This window comes from Ambystoma mexicanum, chromosome 9 (genome assembly GCF_040938575.1).
Source record: "Ambystoma mexicanum isolate Mex_15411 chromosome 9, UKY_AmexF1_1, whole genome shotgun sequence".
In the NCBI taxonomy this organism is placed as follows: Eukaryota; Metazoa; Chordata; class Amphibia; order Caudata; family Ambystomatidae; genus Ambystoma; species Ambystoma mexicanum.
Window position 1 is genome coordinate 208144917 of NC_090931.1, and position 14761 is coordinate 208159677.

Sequence of the window (14761 nt, forward strand, 5' to 3'; positions counted from 1 at the left end):
CCTCTAGTCTGTCCTGTGGGTGCAGTGGTGAAGTAGTGGATGCTTAGAAGTGGCTAGGGGTGTCATGCATGTACCTGGCCACTTGTTCACCTTCCTTTCTCTGTTATGTTGTGCTGGGTGTGGCCAAGGCCTACACTGTTGGGTGTATGGCAATGCATTGCACATGAGTTGAGGAGTACAATGTGGGGTGAACTAAGGTGTGCTGTGTGTGGTGAAGGCTTAGTGTCTTGGATGCATGGCTGGAAACCTTACACAAACAGCTAGGTGGGCTGCTTGCAACTACTCATCAGATCAGATTGTTGCGTTTTGTGTATGGTTTGTGAGTTGTGCATGCACTGTTGATTGCATGGGTGTGCTCATTGTTCACACATGGTACATTTTCCAGTGTATGGCAGGAGCTTATGGAGTGAACAGTTCTGCAGTGTGTCCACTGAGTGCTGTGATCAGAAAGTGTGTATGTATACCAGTGCATAGGGTTCAACTGCATAATGTATGTGCTTGAGAATTGTGCATTGTGCAGATTACTAACTAATGTACTGCACTTTGAAGTGTTTTATCATTGGAGTTCGTGGAGTGCAGGGAGGAAAAAAGCTATAGCTACCTGCAGTTTGTAGTGCTGGTTGCCGCTCTGGGTGAATGTGGATGCTGAAAGCGTGCATCGGTTTGGAGAGCTGTTATCTGGATGTGCTTTTACATGACACAAGACCTGTACTGTGAGTGTGTAAAGGTATGTCTACAGTGCATAAATGATAGTGTTCGATGCAAAGGTCTTGGATGTGAATGCTACTTGTGTGTGTGACTATTGAATACTACCTAATGGGGGAGTGTTCCATATACAATAGTGGAAATGGATAAAGGAGTGACTGTGCTTTACTGGGTGTGGCCCTCGCTGTAGCTGGGAAGATGCACATGTTACAATCTGCCCTTCTGATCATTGTGCCTTTGCAAAAAGAACTGTGGGGATTATCCAATCAGTTGTCGAGGGTGTGGTTCACAGGAAGGGGCAGTGATATATTTCCTCAAACCTCGATGCAGTGAGGTTGACAGAGATGGACAGACGCAGAGTGCTCAGCGTGGGTGATACCTTTGTGCAAGATCTGCACAGGTATACCGTGGAAAGAGGCTTTCATACTAACTTTCAGTTGGAAGGAGTGGAGGCTTTATGGGGCACAGAGTATGAGTGGGGTTTTGGTGCCATGGTTCTCCTTTGTACATGTGTAGCCTCTGTCGGCAGTGTGGATGTTGTGGTCATGCATTATGGAGCACTACATTTGGGGTACATGTTGTGCTCACATTTGCTCCGTCACCTCAAGAAGTTGATAACAGCATTGATGCAGATTTTTCCCAGTGCCAGAGTGATTTACTCCTCCATACCACCAAGAGGTGCATGGGACCATGCTGGTGTAATTTGACCACAGCCAGAGTTTGGGAGGTGTTTCATAAACAGAGGCATGTATGACTTTATGTGCAGTGCCGGGATGTCCTGCACCCACTATAACAGCATTAACGAGCAAGATTTGCAGTGGTTCCAAGGAAATAGCATATTTTTTTTTTACCTCCATTGGGAATGCTGTTTTGTTTCCCACTCTGCACGCAGTGTTGCAGACAATCCTGTAGAACTGTAAGAGAAGCGTTGATGTTCAGTCTGTACAAATGTGAGAAGGAGAAGAAAACAGAAATCCATTGAAAGAGATTAAAAAAAATGTATGCAAGCACGTACATAACAAAAACAGGACAAAAAAAAATAACTACAGTACTACTGACTCAAATCCCTACCCTGTTTTACATTTAACCCCCAACTCCTCCAACCCACTCCCACTCCCTCCCTAGCACGAAAACTCTGCAGATTACACCATACATTCACGCTTCCACGTGCCACATCCAGCCTTTTTCTGGATGGGAGCCATGGAAAGGAAATTGTGGAGCGAAAGACACTGCTCTATAAGGTTGGTCGGTCTGGTGTGTATACAAACACTGTGCCAGAATGTCTCTTTGCACAAAGAAGTGGAGAAGGCTATGGTGGAAGTGTGCAAGGTAAAGGGCAGACATCCTGGGTGTATGCATGAACTGTATGTATTTATTTGTAGTTAGTAACAAGCAAGCTGTGCTGCGTGTTCGCAATCTTTTTGAAAAGTGTGCAGTAAGTAGGGTACTGTGGAAAACAAAAAACAACTTTGCAGTGTACATGGTAAGTGGCAGGGATCCTACTGTTGTGCATGCATTGTGTGTATGATATCATGTGATGTGCAATTGTATACTATGGCATTCATAATACACCTAAATACACGTCTAGCAAAGCGCAATGTGGCAAGGGAAGGGAAACAGAGGGGAGACAGAGACAACAACCCTACTAGACCAGATGTGACTTAGATCGCCCAATTGCATAGGTAGAGGGAGGGGAAGGTACAGTACATGGGAAGAAGAACAAATGATAATAAGTAAAAATAAGGGCCAATTGTGCCAAGTGCACGGATCAGTGCATACAACATGTGGTGATTGCACTGTTAGGCATATAGAAAACAGTCTTCAAGTGTGGGGTTTGCTAGAAAGCTAATGCAGGGGTTCGCCTGGCAGGGGAAGGCGACATGGGCCCGACATCACAGAGTCGCCAGGTAAGTAGTGCAGAATCAGTTTACGTCAGCATTCAGCTGGGGAGAGGAGCAGAAACAGCCAACACTAAGAGAAAGGCTTAGAGGTGCTTCCAGAACCAGCGATGGTTCCCTTAAAGTGTCAAGGAGCCAGGGAGGCTGTTGCAGAGGGAGGCTGCAGGTGAAAAAGCACAACTACCACCAACTGTTTTTTTGCAGTAGCGCCAGACCCTGAGGGAGTTGGAGGCGGATCAGGGAAGAGCTTGCACACGCAAATACAAAGGGAGTTAGAGTTGAGGATATTGAGGTCCCAGGGGCCAGAAGGCCTTCCGCATAATGCAGAGTCTTCTCACTTTATTCCTCACAGCCACTGGGAGCTATTGGCGACAGTACATAAGAGATACCATCCCAAGTCGCGCACTCATCTTCTGGATGCGTCCCAGAGGGCAGAGAGTAGAAGGGGGCAGATTTAAAAAGAGCCTGTTGCAATAGTGCAGGCTAGACAGAAGTACAGCTGTGCAGACAGTAATTTTTTGGAAAGTTGCTTTCGCTTGGTACCATACTTTCAATGCTGGTATTGGTGGCATTTATTTTACAATTTATGTAGGAGGTGGTTTAGAGGGCAAAACATTTTGTAGCATTGTCGGAAGTAAAGCAGAGAATTCCTGTTTCCGATATTACAAAGTATGATATGTCTAAATGAGAATGTTGCTAGCACACATCACTGAAGAGCCACTTGATGGTAGGGGATGGGAAAAAAACAGAATGCTTTAAAGAACGTAATGGCCGATCAGTGGCAGATACCATGCGCAGAGGGACTTTTAACACAGTCATACACATAGTGCAGAAAAAGTTTCCGTACCTCCATTTTGTTGTGATGGGTGCGCAAGTGGATGAATCTGGATGCACAAATCTTGCAATCTTTTACTGAACTTTCTACTGGACGTGCTGTCCAATGACAGCACACTAGCAGGCTGAATTTGTAACGGTACCTATAAAGTGTTGTTCAGAACTTACAGTGTTAGATGGTAACATCTTGGATGGCATTGGTGGAATCGTGTGTGCCCATTTACCCATACCCAATGAGGTTGTGCTGGACTAAATGTAGTGGAAAGGGAAGAAAGACTGCTCCTGCTTTACTGTGGTGCGGCCATCGTGGTACTTTGGGCACTGCTCATGCCACAATCTGCGCTTCTTACCTTGCTGGCCAATGGACATGGGGCTTTCGGGATTATCCAATCAGATACTGTGGGTGTGGTTCACAGGAAGGGGCAGTCAAACTGCTGCACATTACACTCTGCGTAGTTAAGCTGGCTGACATGTCAAAACAAATTGTGTTGCCTATAGGTGATGCCTTTCTACTAGATCTGCACAAGTATGCCCTGGAAAGAAACTTTGATGACAATTTCTGGTTGGAAGGAGTGGTCACATTGTGGAAAAGTGTCTACAAGTGCAGTTTCGCCGACATGCATGCTCTTTGCAAAGACCTGACCACTTTTGCTAGAGCCGATGTTAGCGTCATCCACTATGGCGACATGCATATGGGTTACGTGTCTTGTTTAGGCTTGATCCGTTGACTGAAGAGGTTGCTAAATTTAGTGAAGAGGCTTTTTCCCACTGCCAAAGTGCTTTTATCATCCATAACACCACGAAGAGTAAGGGGCACTGGTCCTGGAAGTTGTTCCGAGCTAGAGGCGGGAAGGCGTCTCATCAACAGAAGCATGTATACTCTTTTGTCTGCTGCTAGGATGCTCTTCTGCAACAATGACCTCATTAGTTGTGGAAATGCGGAAATTTTCAAGCAAATGGCATTTCTTTGTCGCCCATTGGTAATGCTGTTTTCTTTGCCCATCTACAAGATGCGGTGAAGAGTTTACTGTAACAATGTCCACACAAGAAAACACAAAATCAAATAAAAAGTAAAAAAAGGTGTTTCTCTAGAAGCATCTAAAAAAACTCTTTTCAGAGCCTCCCCTTACAACAAACTCCCTCTACACTGGTTGAAAGTTATTCCCCCATGCTCGGACGCAGCACGAAAGCCAGATCTGGGGATTTTCAGGATGGCAGCCATGGAAGTGGGACTGCGCAACAATGTTTTTGGGCATAGTGTGTACGCAGAGGACTATTGTACAGAACTGATACTGTTACATGGAGAGCTATTTAATGTCATTGGTGGAAGTGTGTGGAACCTTTTAACAGTACACAATGACGGTATGCTGCAAAGAAGAATCTGGAAAGGGAAGAAGAAATGTTTCTGCTTCATTGGGACACGCCCTCACCGTTCTTGGGGAAACGCACATGTGCCTACTCCCCTTTGCCACCAGCTACCCATGAGATTGGGACAATGGGGACTATCATAGCTGTGGGTGTAGGTCACAGCAAGACCCGTTCATAATTTTCTCCATTACTGTGCGCACACAGCCGGACTAACATGATTGCTATTAGTTGCAGACACTCTGTAGCACAGCAGATTTGGTGCACCATTACTTACAGGGCAAACCTATGTGGCCTGCTACTCTGTTCTGAAAAGCTGCAAACAGATTGCACAGAACCTCTAGGGTGTGCCCTTTTGTAGGGTTGCTGTGCACAACTTTCACCCGGAAAGCAGGCCTACATTGTTCCAAAACACACATACATGTGCAACTGCACATTGTGGTGTGTTTGTACTTTCCAAAAACACTCTGTACATTGCTCAACCCTGCACTTTGCCAGTGTTCGAGTGTCCGGGTCCTGTCCCTGAACCTAAGGGCCGACGCGTGTGGGTGCGGTTGCATGGTGACGTTGCCACTGTTCTCCTTTGGGACGGCTGTCGCTGGATGCAGTTTGGGTGGAATGCATTGTGCGCACGTCCATGGGTGTCCTATGCACTCCGTTGCCTCTTCTCTACTGACTAGAAGTGTGCCACATATGTGCCGACCATTTTGGGAGACACTGCCTATTTATATTTATAGGCTACAGCAGGCGGGATGTTTATGTGTATAGCTACCTGGGTGGACGCCCATCCTAATTAACTTTCCTTCGTAAATGCTGCACAGTGGCAATGTTACCAGGAAACAGAGGAACAGATACACATGCATATACTTGCACTACGGACAAAGGTCCACTCCCACACGCATTGATAGGTGGTGGACAACATGCGGACATGCAGAGCCTGCTGGCGGTGTACAAATGCCTCCATTGTCCGTAGGACACATACTTTTATCTTACTTGTGGTCATTGCAATGAGGACTGTGTGCCGCTGAGTCAGAACCCCATTTCAGGTAAAAAAGAATACCACACAAACACTCAGCAACATTCACATTATTACCATTTACTTGTAGACATGCATACACCCCATTTGGAAAGGGAAGGGGTAGCAGAATTGGATACTTATTGTGGGGATATGAGGATTTGCACAACTTGGTTGTGGGGGGGAAGAAGAGATTGATGTATTACTTTAACGTCTCCCATGAAACAGTTTTTGAGGGAATGGCGGGCTCTGACATGGGGAAGGAGTACACTTGCAGGTGTGCCAGTGCTGTTTCATTTTGTCCAAAATATATCCTTGTACGCAACCTTTAAAGTGGCACACTTGTTCACCAATTTCTACACTTTGACTTCCACACAGTCCGTTTCCCTATGCACAGAGTTTCTTTCCTTTCCTATGCACGTATGCTGCTGTGAAAGGGTTGCCACTTGTACTGCCTTGCTTTCCTTTCCAATATATTCTCTTACTGAAAAGAGGATGTGTTTGGTGTAAATGCAGCAATATATATTACATAATTTACGGTTCACAGCACTGTGCATACCAATAGCGTTACTATAGAAAGTCATTGCGTCATGAGTGACATTTTCATCCTGCCACTCTGAGGTGCTTGGCATTGCTGCATTACAAAAATAAATGTTATGCTTCTATACCATTGCATACTGTAGCACCTGTGCCATTATTAGACAAAGTTTGGGGTCCTTACTACATTGTAGTGAAGTGGGAGAATGGAAAACCAGGCTCCCGTCCTTCACCTCTCGCGCTTGGCCTAGAGGGTCACGACCCAAACACCCGCCACGAGAAGAGTTTGCCCATTTACCAGACGACCAGATACCCTGGTACAGGAACATACGGATGTGTCCATCTGCCTGCCCAGCAGCCCGCACTGGCCATGCCGACACCTGCGGCACGGATCAACTAGACTAAAATCTACACGTCGTTAGAGATGCCATGACGACCTAGACAACGGGAAGCACATCTGTACAAATATACACACTGGACATTCCCACACCAACCTACACGAAGAATATACTCAGTGCTATGACGTAGGCGACAGGCATATTCACGGACGTGCATCTTTATTATTTTTATATAGGCTTTCAGAATGCAGAAACGCAAGACGCGTCATGAACTTTTAAAAGCTTGCTCACGCTTCTCTTTGAAATCAGGTACAACGATGAGAAATATAATAAAGACAATACCGATTATGGAATTATATGCTCCTATAACTTAAAGCACCTGTGCACCAAACGGACAACTTATGCACCGGGCCAAAGTAGGCCTCAAACAAGAGCTCCCGTGGACATCAACAAGACAAGAGTCAGTTGCTGATCCTACAGAATGAGCTTGGCGAAGCAACCAGCCAAGGTCGCAATGTTGCAAACCCACGTTCCAAGAGCAAATCATCAAAGGCACGATGTTGCAACCTCGCACTCCGCGCACCAACGTTAAAGTCACACCGACAAATTAAACCAGATGCACAGTAGAAAAACAATATTAATTGTGCAGAATTATGCCTCTTTCACGGTCCCTCCCCACGTGATCAAGCCGAACCTGACGAGATGCCAAACCCGGGAGAACAGAGGCGTCTGGATCCCTCGCTACGAGACACTGGCAGATACACTTGAAAGGCTCAATGGACATCTGCAACAGTGGGAACGGTACCCCGTCTAGCTATGAATAAGTCCTCACATTGTCTGCATGTACCCATAGTGAAACATTGTTGCAACTTACAGGTACACCGAGAGCTGGGAACAACGGTGGTCCCAGGCTGGGAAGCTCACGGGTGCACCAATCAGAACATGGGGCTCTTATCACTGACGCCAGCACATTTAGCCAATCCTCAGGAGCCTTCATGTAACAATTTTCATGTATCTAATTGTAGGGACAACCCAGATATACCACCTGACTACACCTTGTCCACTAATATCTTTCTCTATATGTGTGCTATACTAACCCTACCACTCGAACACCCAATTAAGAGTGGCGATAGGTTTTTTGTTAACTTTCTGAAGTGACGCAAGTAGCGCGTCATAATACAGTAAAAAGGGCCTGCGAGCCCCACAATTGAGTGTGTGTCAGGACGAACGCGTGCGCTCCTTGACCCATCCCTGCCGTTTTGTCTAATAAACAGCAGAGTCACCTTGCTCCTTGTGTGCGTCTCATACTCTATCTCATCTTATCTGGGATACACACGGGAGGAGTTGGGGCCTCCCTGCCTGGAGGTCTGCGGACGGTCCGGCCGACCCCGGCAGAATTTCCCCCCGACAAGTTGGAGGCACTGCTGAGATCTGTTTAAGATCGACTTTTATTTTTACTTTTTCCAGGCACTCCTGTTGCGAGGAGGCCCGGCGGCGCGGCCCCCTCTGCCGTTGCCCCCTTCTGAGGACTACAGGACCATCGCGGAGCTGCGAGAAGACCGGACAGCGCAATCCGGATATTGGCCCTCGGGAGCCGGTTGAGAAGTATCCCGCCCGCGGTTGGCGAGTGTCCAGACGTGGTCCAGACGAGGGGAGGTGGCGAGCCGCTTGGAGGGGTGCACGCAGTCGAGCGGCCCTGCATCGAGAGAACTTGGTGAGCATGACACACACAACGAGCAATGCGAAATTGTGAGGGAGGGGGGAGGAATTAAATGAGGGAGGAGGGAGGTGTTGCACAGGTGCGCGGCGAAGGTTTGACAATATAGTGTTGGCAATGGAATAAAAGGGAGTGAAAAGAGTGCGAGAGCAGTGACGTGAAAGAGGGGGGCGGAGCACGAAACATCACGTGTGGCCGCTCGTAGACACTGATTGGCCTAAATCGCCACTAACGTGTAGGGGTGGGCGTGTGTGGTTTCCTACGATTTGGCATTTATTGATCAATGAGTAGATGAGGTTCCCTATTGTTCGAGCAAGAAACTCGATAGGTAGATGAGGTTTCCTATTGGTCGAGCAAGAAACTCGATAGGTAGATGAGGTTTCCTATTGTTCGAGCAAGAAACTCGATAGGTAGATGACGTTTCCCTGTAGGGGGTAGCTAGTTGCATAGTTGCCAAATACGGAAGATAATTGGCTGGTTAAGCCCTCCTGTTGAGGGGCGTATCACACGCGAGGCGACGCAGCGTGTGCAGTCCAATTATATTATTGATGAGATTACCTTGTTCCAGGAGAGACAGGAAGACAGCTGTAGGGTTAGCGGGGGTAAATTGCAAGTGTATTTTGAAACTAATAATGAGACTGTACTAGTAGCGTAGAGACATCGGTGACGTCACCAGTAGGGATTTTATAGGATATCACGAGCACAAGGAACATTGAGTTTTGAAAGTGGTGGGGAAGAGAAAAATGATGAGGGAGCGGATACGAAGATAAACAATAAACGAGTGGATTGGAAGAGGAGAAGGGGAGAGGGGCGTGGCTGAGCACGGAGAACGCCAGCAACGGCAAATGTAAAAGGGGGAGGAGAACGAGGAATAAGGACGACTGTATAAGATCGTCGTAAGGGGTACGCAGTCACAGGGGGCTGCGTGCGCTTCGGCCGCAGGGGGCCGTAGGGGAAGGAATATACAATACAAAATTATACATTTATATATATTTGTGTTTTATTATTTCTTGTTTTTTTATTATTATTGCATACTTTGTAAAGGATTGTCGTAAGTCCCCACACTTACGGGGCCAGGTAAACAATATAAGGTTGTAAATTGCAAACTGATAGCGAAGGGAGGAGTAACAAGTGGGGCACAACTATGTCATATGGGACAGGGTCGGGAGGGTGGGGGAACACCCTCACTACCCCACTACAACACATATGCACAACACTGCCACCCCATAGGGAGAAATTAATTAAGTACAGCATAGAGTGGACCCAGGGGACGGATAACAAAATGTTAACACCATGGCCGCCTAATGGTAGTTTCGATCCATATGCCCAACATTCATTGCTAAACCATCTGCACAATACATACAAGGGGAAGAAGTTGGCGAGCCATATGGAGGTGTTTAACTTATGGAGGATGTTCCAGGGATCCCGACCAGGACCAAATGGAATGTTTTCTATGGGAGAAACACCGGAAGTAAAGGAGATTATGAAAGAGGGAACGGATGGGGAAAAGGGGTGTGAAAGGAAAAAGAATGGGGAGAATGAAGGAGAGGGTAGAGAAAAGATTGACACATTAGAAGACATAAAAAAGGAACCGAGCAACGAGATACCCATAACACCGGGAGTGAAAACAGAGAGAGAAGGGTTGTACCCTTTAAGAGAACTAGGAGAAATGGAAGGACAGTTAAGGGCGGCTGAAGGATACTCGAACCCGGCATACAGCCCTCCACCATATGTGGCTCACAGGAAGATAGTGGGGGAGGGGAGGATTGGAGAAGAGCAGATTGTAGAGATAGGACATGATGAGTGGGTAGCTGCACAGATATTATTAAAATTACGGGGTTCACTAACGGGAGAAGAAAGGGAGGCTGTAAAGAGAACAGGCGAGGATAGTAGAAGGGAGAGTGAGATGAAGGGGGAGGAGCTACTAATACAAAGAGAAGAGATTTTGGAGGAAAAATTGGCAAAACTAAGGGATGAGCAGAATGAATTACTAACATTGCTTGAGAAGGGGGAAAAAGAGAGAGTGAGGAAAAGGAAAGAGGGTAAAAACGAATTGGACAAATTAAGGGAACGAAATGAGGAGCAAAGGATAGAAGATGGAAGGGTAAGAGCAGCAGCAGAAAGGGTGTCAAGAGTAGTATTGAGAGAAAAAAAGAAGGAAGAAGAGGAAAAGGAAAGGGAATTGGAAATATGGAGGAGGAGGGTAGTATCAGAGGCAGCTAAGAAATATGAAGAAGAGAAAGCAATAGAAAGAGAAAGGGTGAAATGGGAAAGAAAGAAAGAAGATGAAAGAATATTGGAACAGATGAGCAACGAAGTGATGGAGGAATTAAAAAGGAAAAGGGAGGAAAATAGTAGGGAAGTGGAGGAGAGGAGTGAAGGGGAAAGAGGAGGGAGAAATAAGGAGAGTGAAAAATGGGGGGATGTATATAGAAGTAGAGAAGTAGCAACAACATCAACACCCGGGGGAACAGTTGGTAACAAAGGAAGAGGAGAAATGGAGCTAATAGACTTAGAAACAGTAACAGTAAAGGGGAAAAGAACAGAGTGGGGGATACCATCTATGACTGATTCTTGCAGTGAGGAGGAAGAAGGAGTAGAAAGGGTAGGAAGAAAGAGTGAAAGGGAAAGCTTAGATAAGCTGTACCTCACTAGAACCAATATAGACTCGCCATGGATCCGTAAGAGAAGGGAGGAGCTGGAACAAAGTGAGGAGAGGGTGCAACAACTAGTGGAAAAACAAACCCATGAAGCCACACCATCGCCATCTCCATCACGCCCTCCCCCATCGCACCCTACATGCTCAACCACCACACGCACGCTGCGCAAAATAAAGCTTGCGCCATTCATGGACGAAGTGACTCCCTATGCGTGCCGGCTTAGAGACCTCCCTAGCCGCAGGCAAGACAGACAGATAAACATACCCATATTAAACACAGGGGATGACGAAACAAGGGGAAGGGACGGAGAGGTAGGTAGGAGGAGGGGTAGCAAGGAAGAATTTGAAGTGGTAAGGGAAACAGGGGAGGAGGAGGGGTGTGAGGACTCAATATTATGGAACATAAAGGGTGACACAAGACACAACTTAATGCCACTGTTGGAGAGAGGAGGGGTTAGACCGCAGTATGTACCATGGAAGCATACGGATAAAGAAAATATAAAATGTAGGCTCCCATCACTAAGTGGAGGTGCGGGTAAGTGGATATATGAAATGGAAAAACACACCGCAGGGCAGAAACTAGCAGTAGGAGATGTGAAAGGCCTGTTAATATCAATATTACGGGATAGAGCGGACGACATCTGGAAGAGAGCGGGATTCCATGGGATAACAATAACGAACACATCGCATGATGGGGCGCCATTTGCAAACTGCAGACATGCGCTATGGCAGGCACTGAGAGTACAGTACCCAGACACATCAGACATAGGAGCAATCACTTCCCGTAAGATGCGTGAGAATGAAGATCCCGTTGATTATATACAGGATATTCAAGAGAAGTGGCGCATGGAAACTAGAGAACAATGGGATAAAACACCAGCCATATTTTATCATATACTAGTACAAGGGCTCCCAGAAGGAGTCCAGAAACAACTAAAGAAAGTAGTGGGAATGGAAGTAAAACCATGGCCTGAAATACAGCTGACAATAGTACATCACTGCAGGATATGGCAAGGAAAAATGAAACAAAAGGAAGAGGACAGGAAAACGGAAGAGGCCAAACTAGTACAGAAAAAACTAACTAAATATACAATGGAGGGGGCACTAATAACTGCGCCCACAACAATGGCCCAAAGCCCCACGCAAATAGTGGCTGCACAAGACCCAGCTCTAATAGCACCTCGACAAAGTATAATACAGCAAATGCCGCCACTACAATTACACGCACAAAACGTGGGAGGAGGGTACCAGATGCAAGGAGCTGGGTATTATGGTTATAACAGAGGGAGAGGAGGATTTATGAGAGGGAGAGGATACGGATATAATACCCAACAGCAGGTGGGGGGAGTTGGAAGTTCATACCCCACAGGGCAACAGGTATACCAGGACAACACAGGGAGCTTTCCATGGCAAAACAGAGAACCACCCGTGTGTTGGAGTTGTGGACTACTAGGACACATGTCACGCACGTGTAGGGTCAGGCCAGGAACACCAGCATGGAATGAGCAGGCACAACCTAGGCCACCACAAGAACAGCAGGGCATGCAGCAACAGCAACTAACACAACAACAGCCACTGCAGCAACAGCAATTAACACAACAACAGCCACTGCAGCAACAGCAATTAACACAACAACAGCCACTGCAGCAACAGCAATTAACACAACAACAGCCACTGCCACAACAACAAGTAGTGATAACACAACAACCCCAAAATGAACAAACGCAATTGGGTAGGGTGACGGTATTGGGACACAACCCTTACACAGGAAATGACCAATCATTGTACCCCCAATAGGACAGCCCACAGACGGCCTTGGTGTGTCCCATCCTGTCAGTAACACCTAATAGTGCGGAGGAGCCACGCATAGAGGTAACGATAGGTGACAAAAAGTTATCTTTCCTTGTTGACACCGGGGCAACCCGGTCTTGCATAAGGGAAGGTAAATTTAAGATGTCAGGCGAAGCCATGAACACCCAAGGATTTTCTGGGGCTAAAGGATTGGTTCCTTTTACTGATAACGTTCCCTTATCTATCGGAGATTACGATCTGTCAGTTCCACTCTTGTATTATAGTGCCTCACCAGTAAATATACTGGGGAGGGACATAATGAATAGGTTAAATATGACAATCTCCTTTACAGAGGATGGTATAATTTGCTCTACTCCAGGGATTAACATGCTAGCAGCACGACAGATTATGCAAGCATACTGTGGGCAGACAGCGATTAGGGCGGAACCAGTAGATGGCGAGATATTCCAGTATGGGACAGACATGGCAATTGCATGGATGCCAGGGATAGAAGGGAAAATATGGAGGAGGCCAGCAGCTTACCTGTTCCGACCAGAAACACCTGTTAATGAACAAGAAGGAAAGGTGTTTGCAATAGACATTGAAAGCATTATTACAACAGCTGAGTATATTGCTGTGCACGCCCAAGACAAAGAAGGAAGAGCATGGAGGGCAGTGATAGCACTAGCAGAAGGATGTAGGTTGACCCAGGTGTCAGATGAGGAACTGTTTTCAGAAGAAAAAGAGGAGGGGGAAATGGTGTTCATGATGAGTGTAGAAATATGGTTACGAGTGGCTCACAAACATATAGCGCAGAAAATTGCTATGGCACTTGAGGCACCTGCATGCACCCCAGTCCCCTTCTTTAAGGAGGATATGTCAAAGGTGCCCAAATCATTATGGACCATTAGCCCTTATGACGTAGGATGCATTAAAAGCATAGGGGGTGTACGGATAAAATTGAAAAAAGGTGCAATACTACCAAGAGTAAAACAGTACCCATTGTCAAAAGAGGCAGATGAGGGCATATATGAAACTATAACGGCCCTTATAAACAATGGCATATTGGTCCCCTCAGAATCACCATGTAACACGGCTGTGTACCCAGTGCGCAAGGCTAAAGGGGGGTCTTGGCGCTTCATACAGGACCTAAGGCCCTTGAACAACATAGTGGAAGCAGAATATCCAGTAACAGCAAACCCGGCCACAATATTGTGTGGCATTCCAGCAGAGGCATCACGATTTACAGTAATAGATCTTAAAAATGCTTTTTTCTCAATACCATTACACCCCGACTCACAAGATCTAACAAGTTTCACTTACCGAAATACTAAATGGAAACATACCAGGTTACCACAAGGGTATTGTGAATCACCCTCAATTTTCAATAGAGTGATACAGATGGATTTGGGTAACGTTGAGGTGGAAAGCACAGTGTTACAATATGTGGATGACATAATAATTTGCAGTATAAATGAAAGTAAATGCAGAGAGGACTCGTTAAAAATGTTGACTATATTGGCTGAAAAAGGGTATAAGGTAGACATGGAAAAAATACAATACTGTCAGGAACAGGTACTCTACATTGGCCAACTGATATCCCAATATGGAAGAAAGATTGCACCACAAAGAGCACAGGCCATCTCAAGCACTCCCATGCCACAGACTGTGAGAGAACTGCAGCAATTTCTGGGGCTATGCAACTACTGTAGAGCATGGGTATTTGATTACAGCTCATACATAGGACCCCTGCTTGAGGGGTTGAAGGAAGCAAATAAAGGGGAGAAAAGGTTGGGGTGGACTATGGAAATGAGGGAGGCATTTGACGAATTGAAGGACGCGATATCAACAGCTCCAGTACTGGCATCCCCAGACTATGAGCGACGATTTTTTATATTTTCA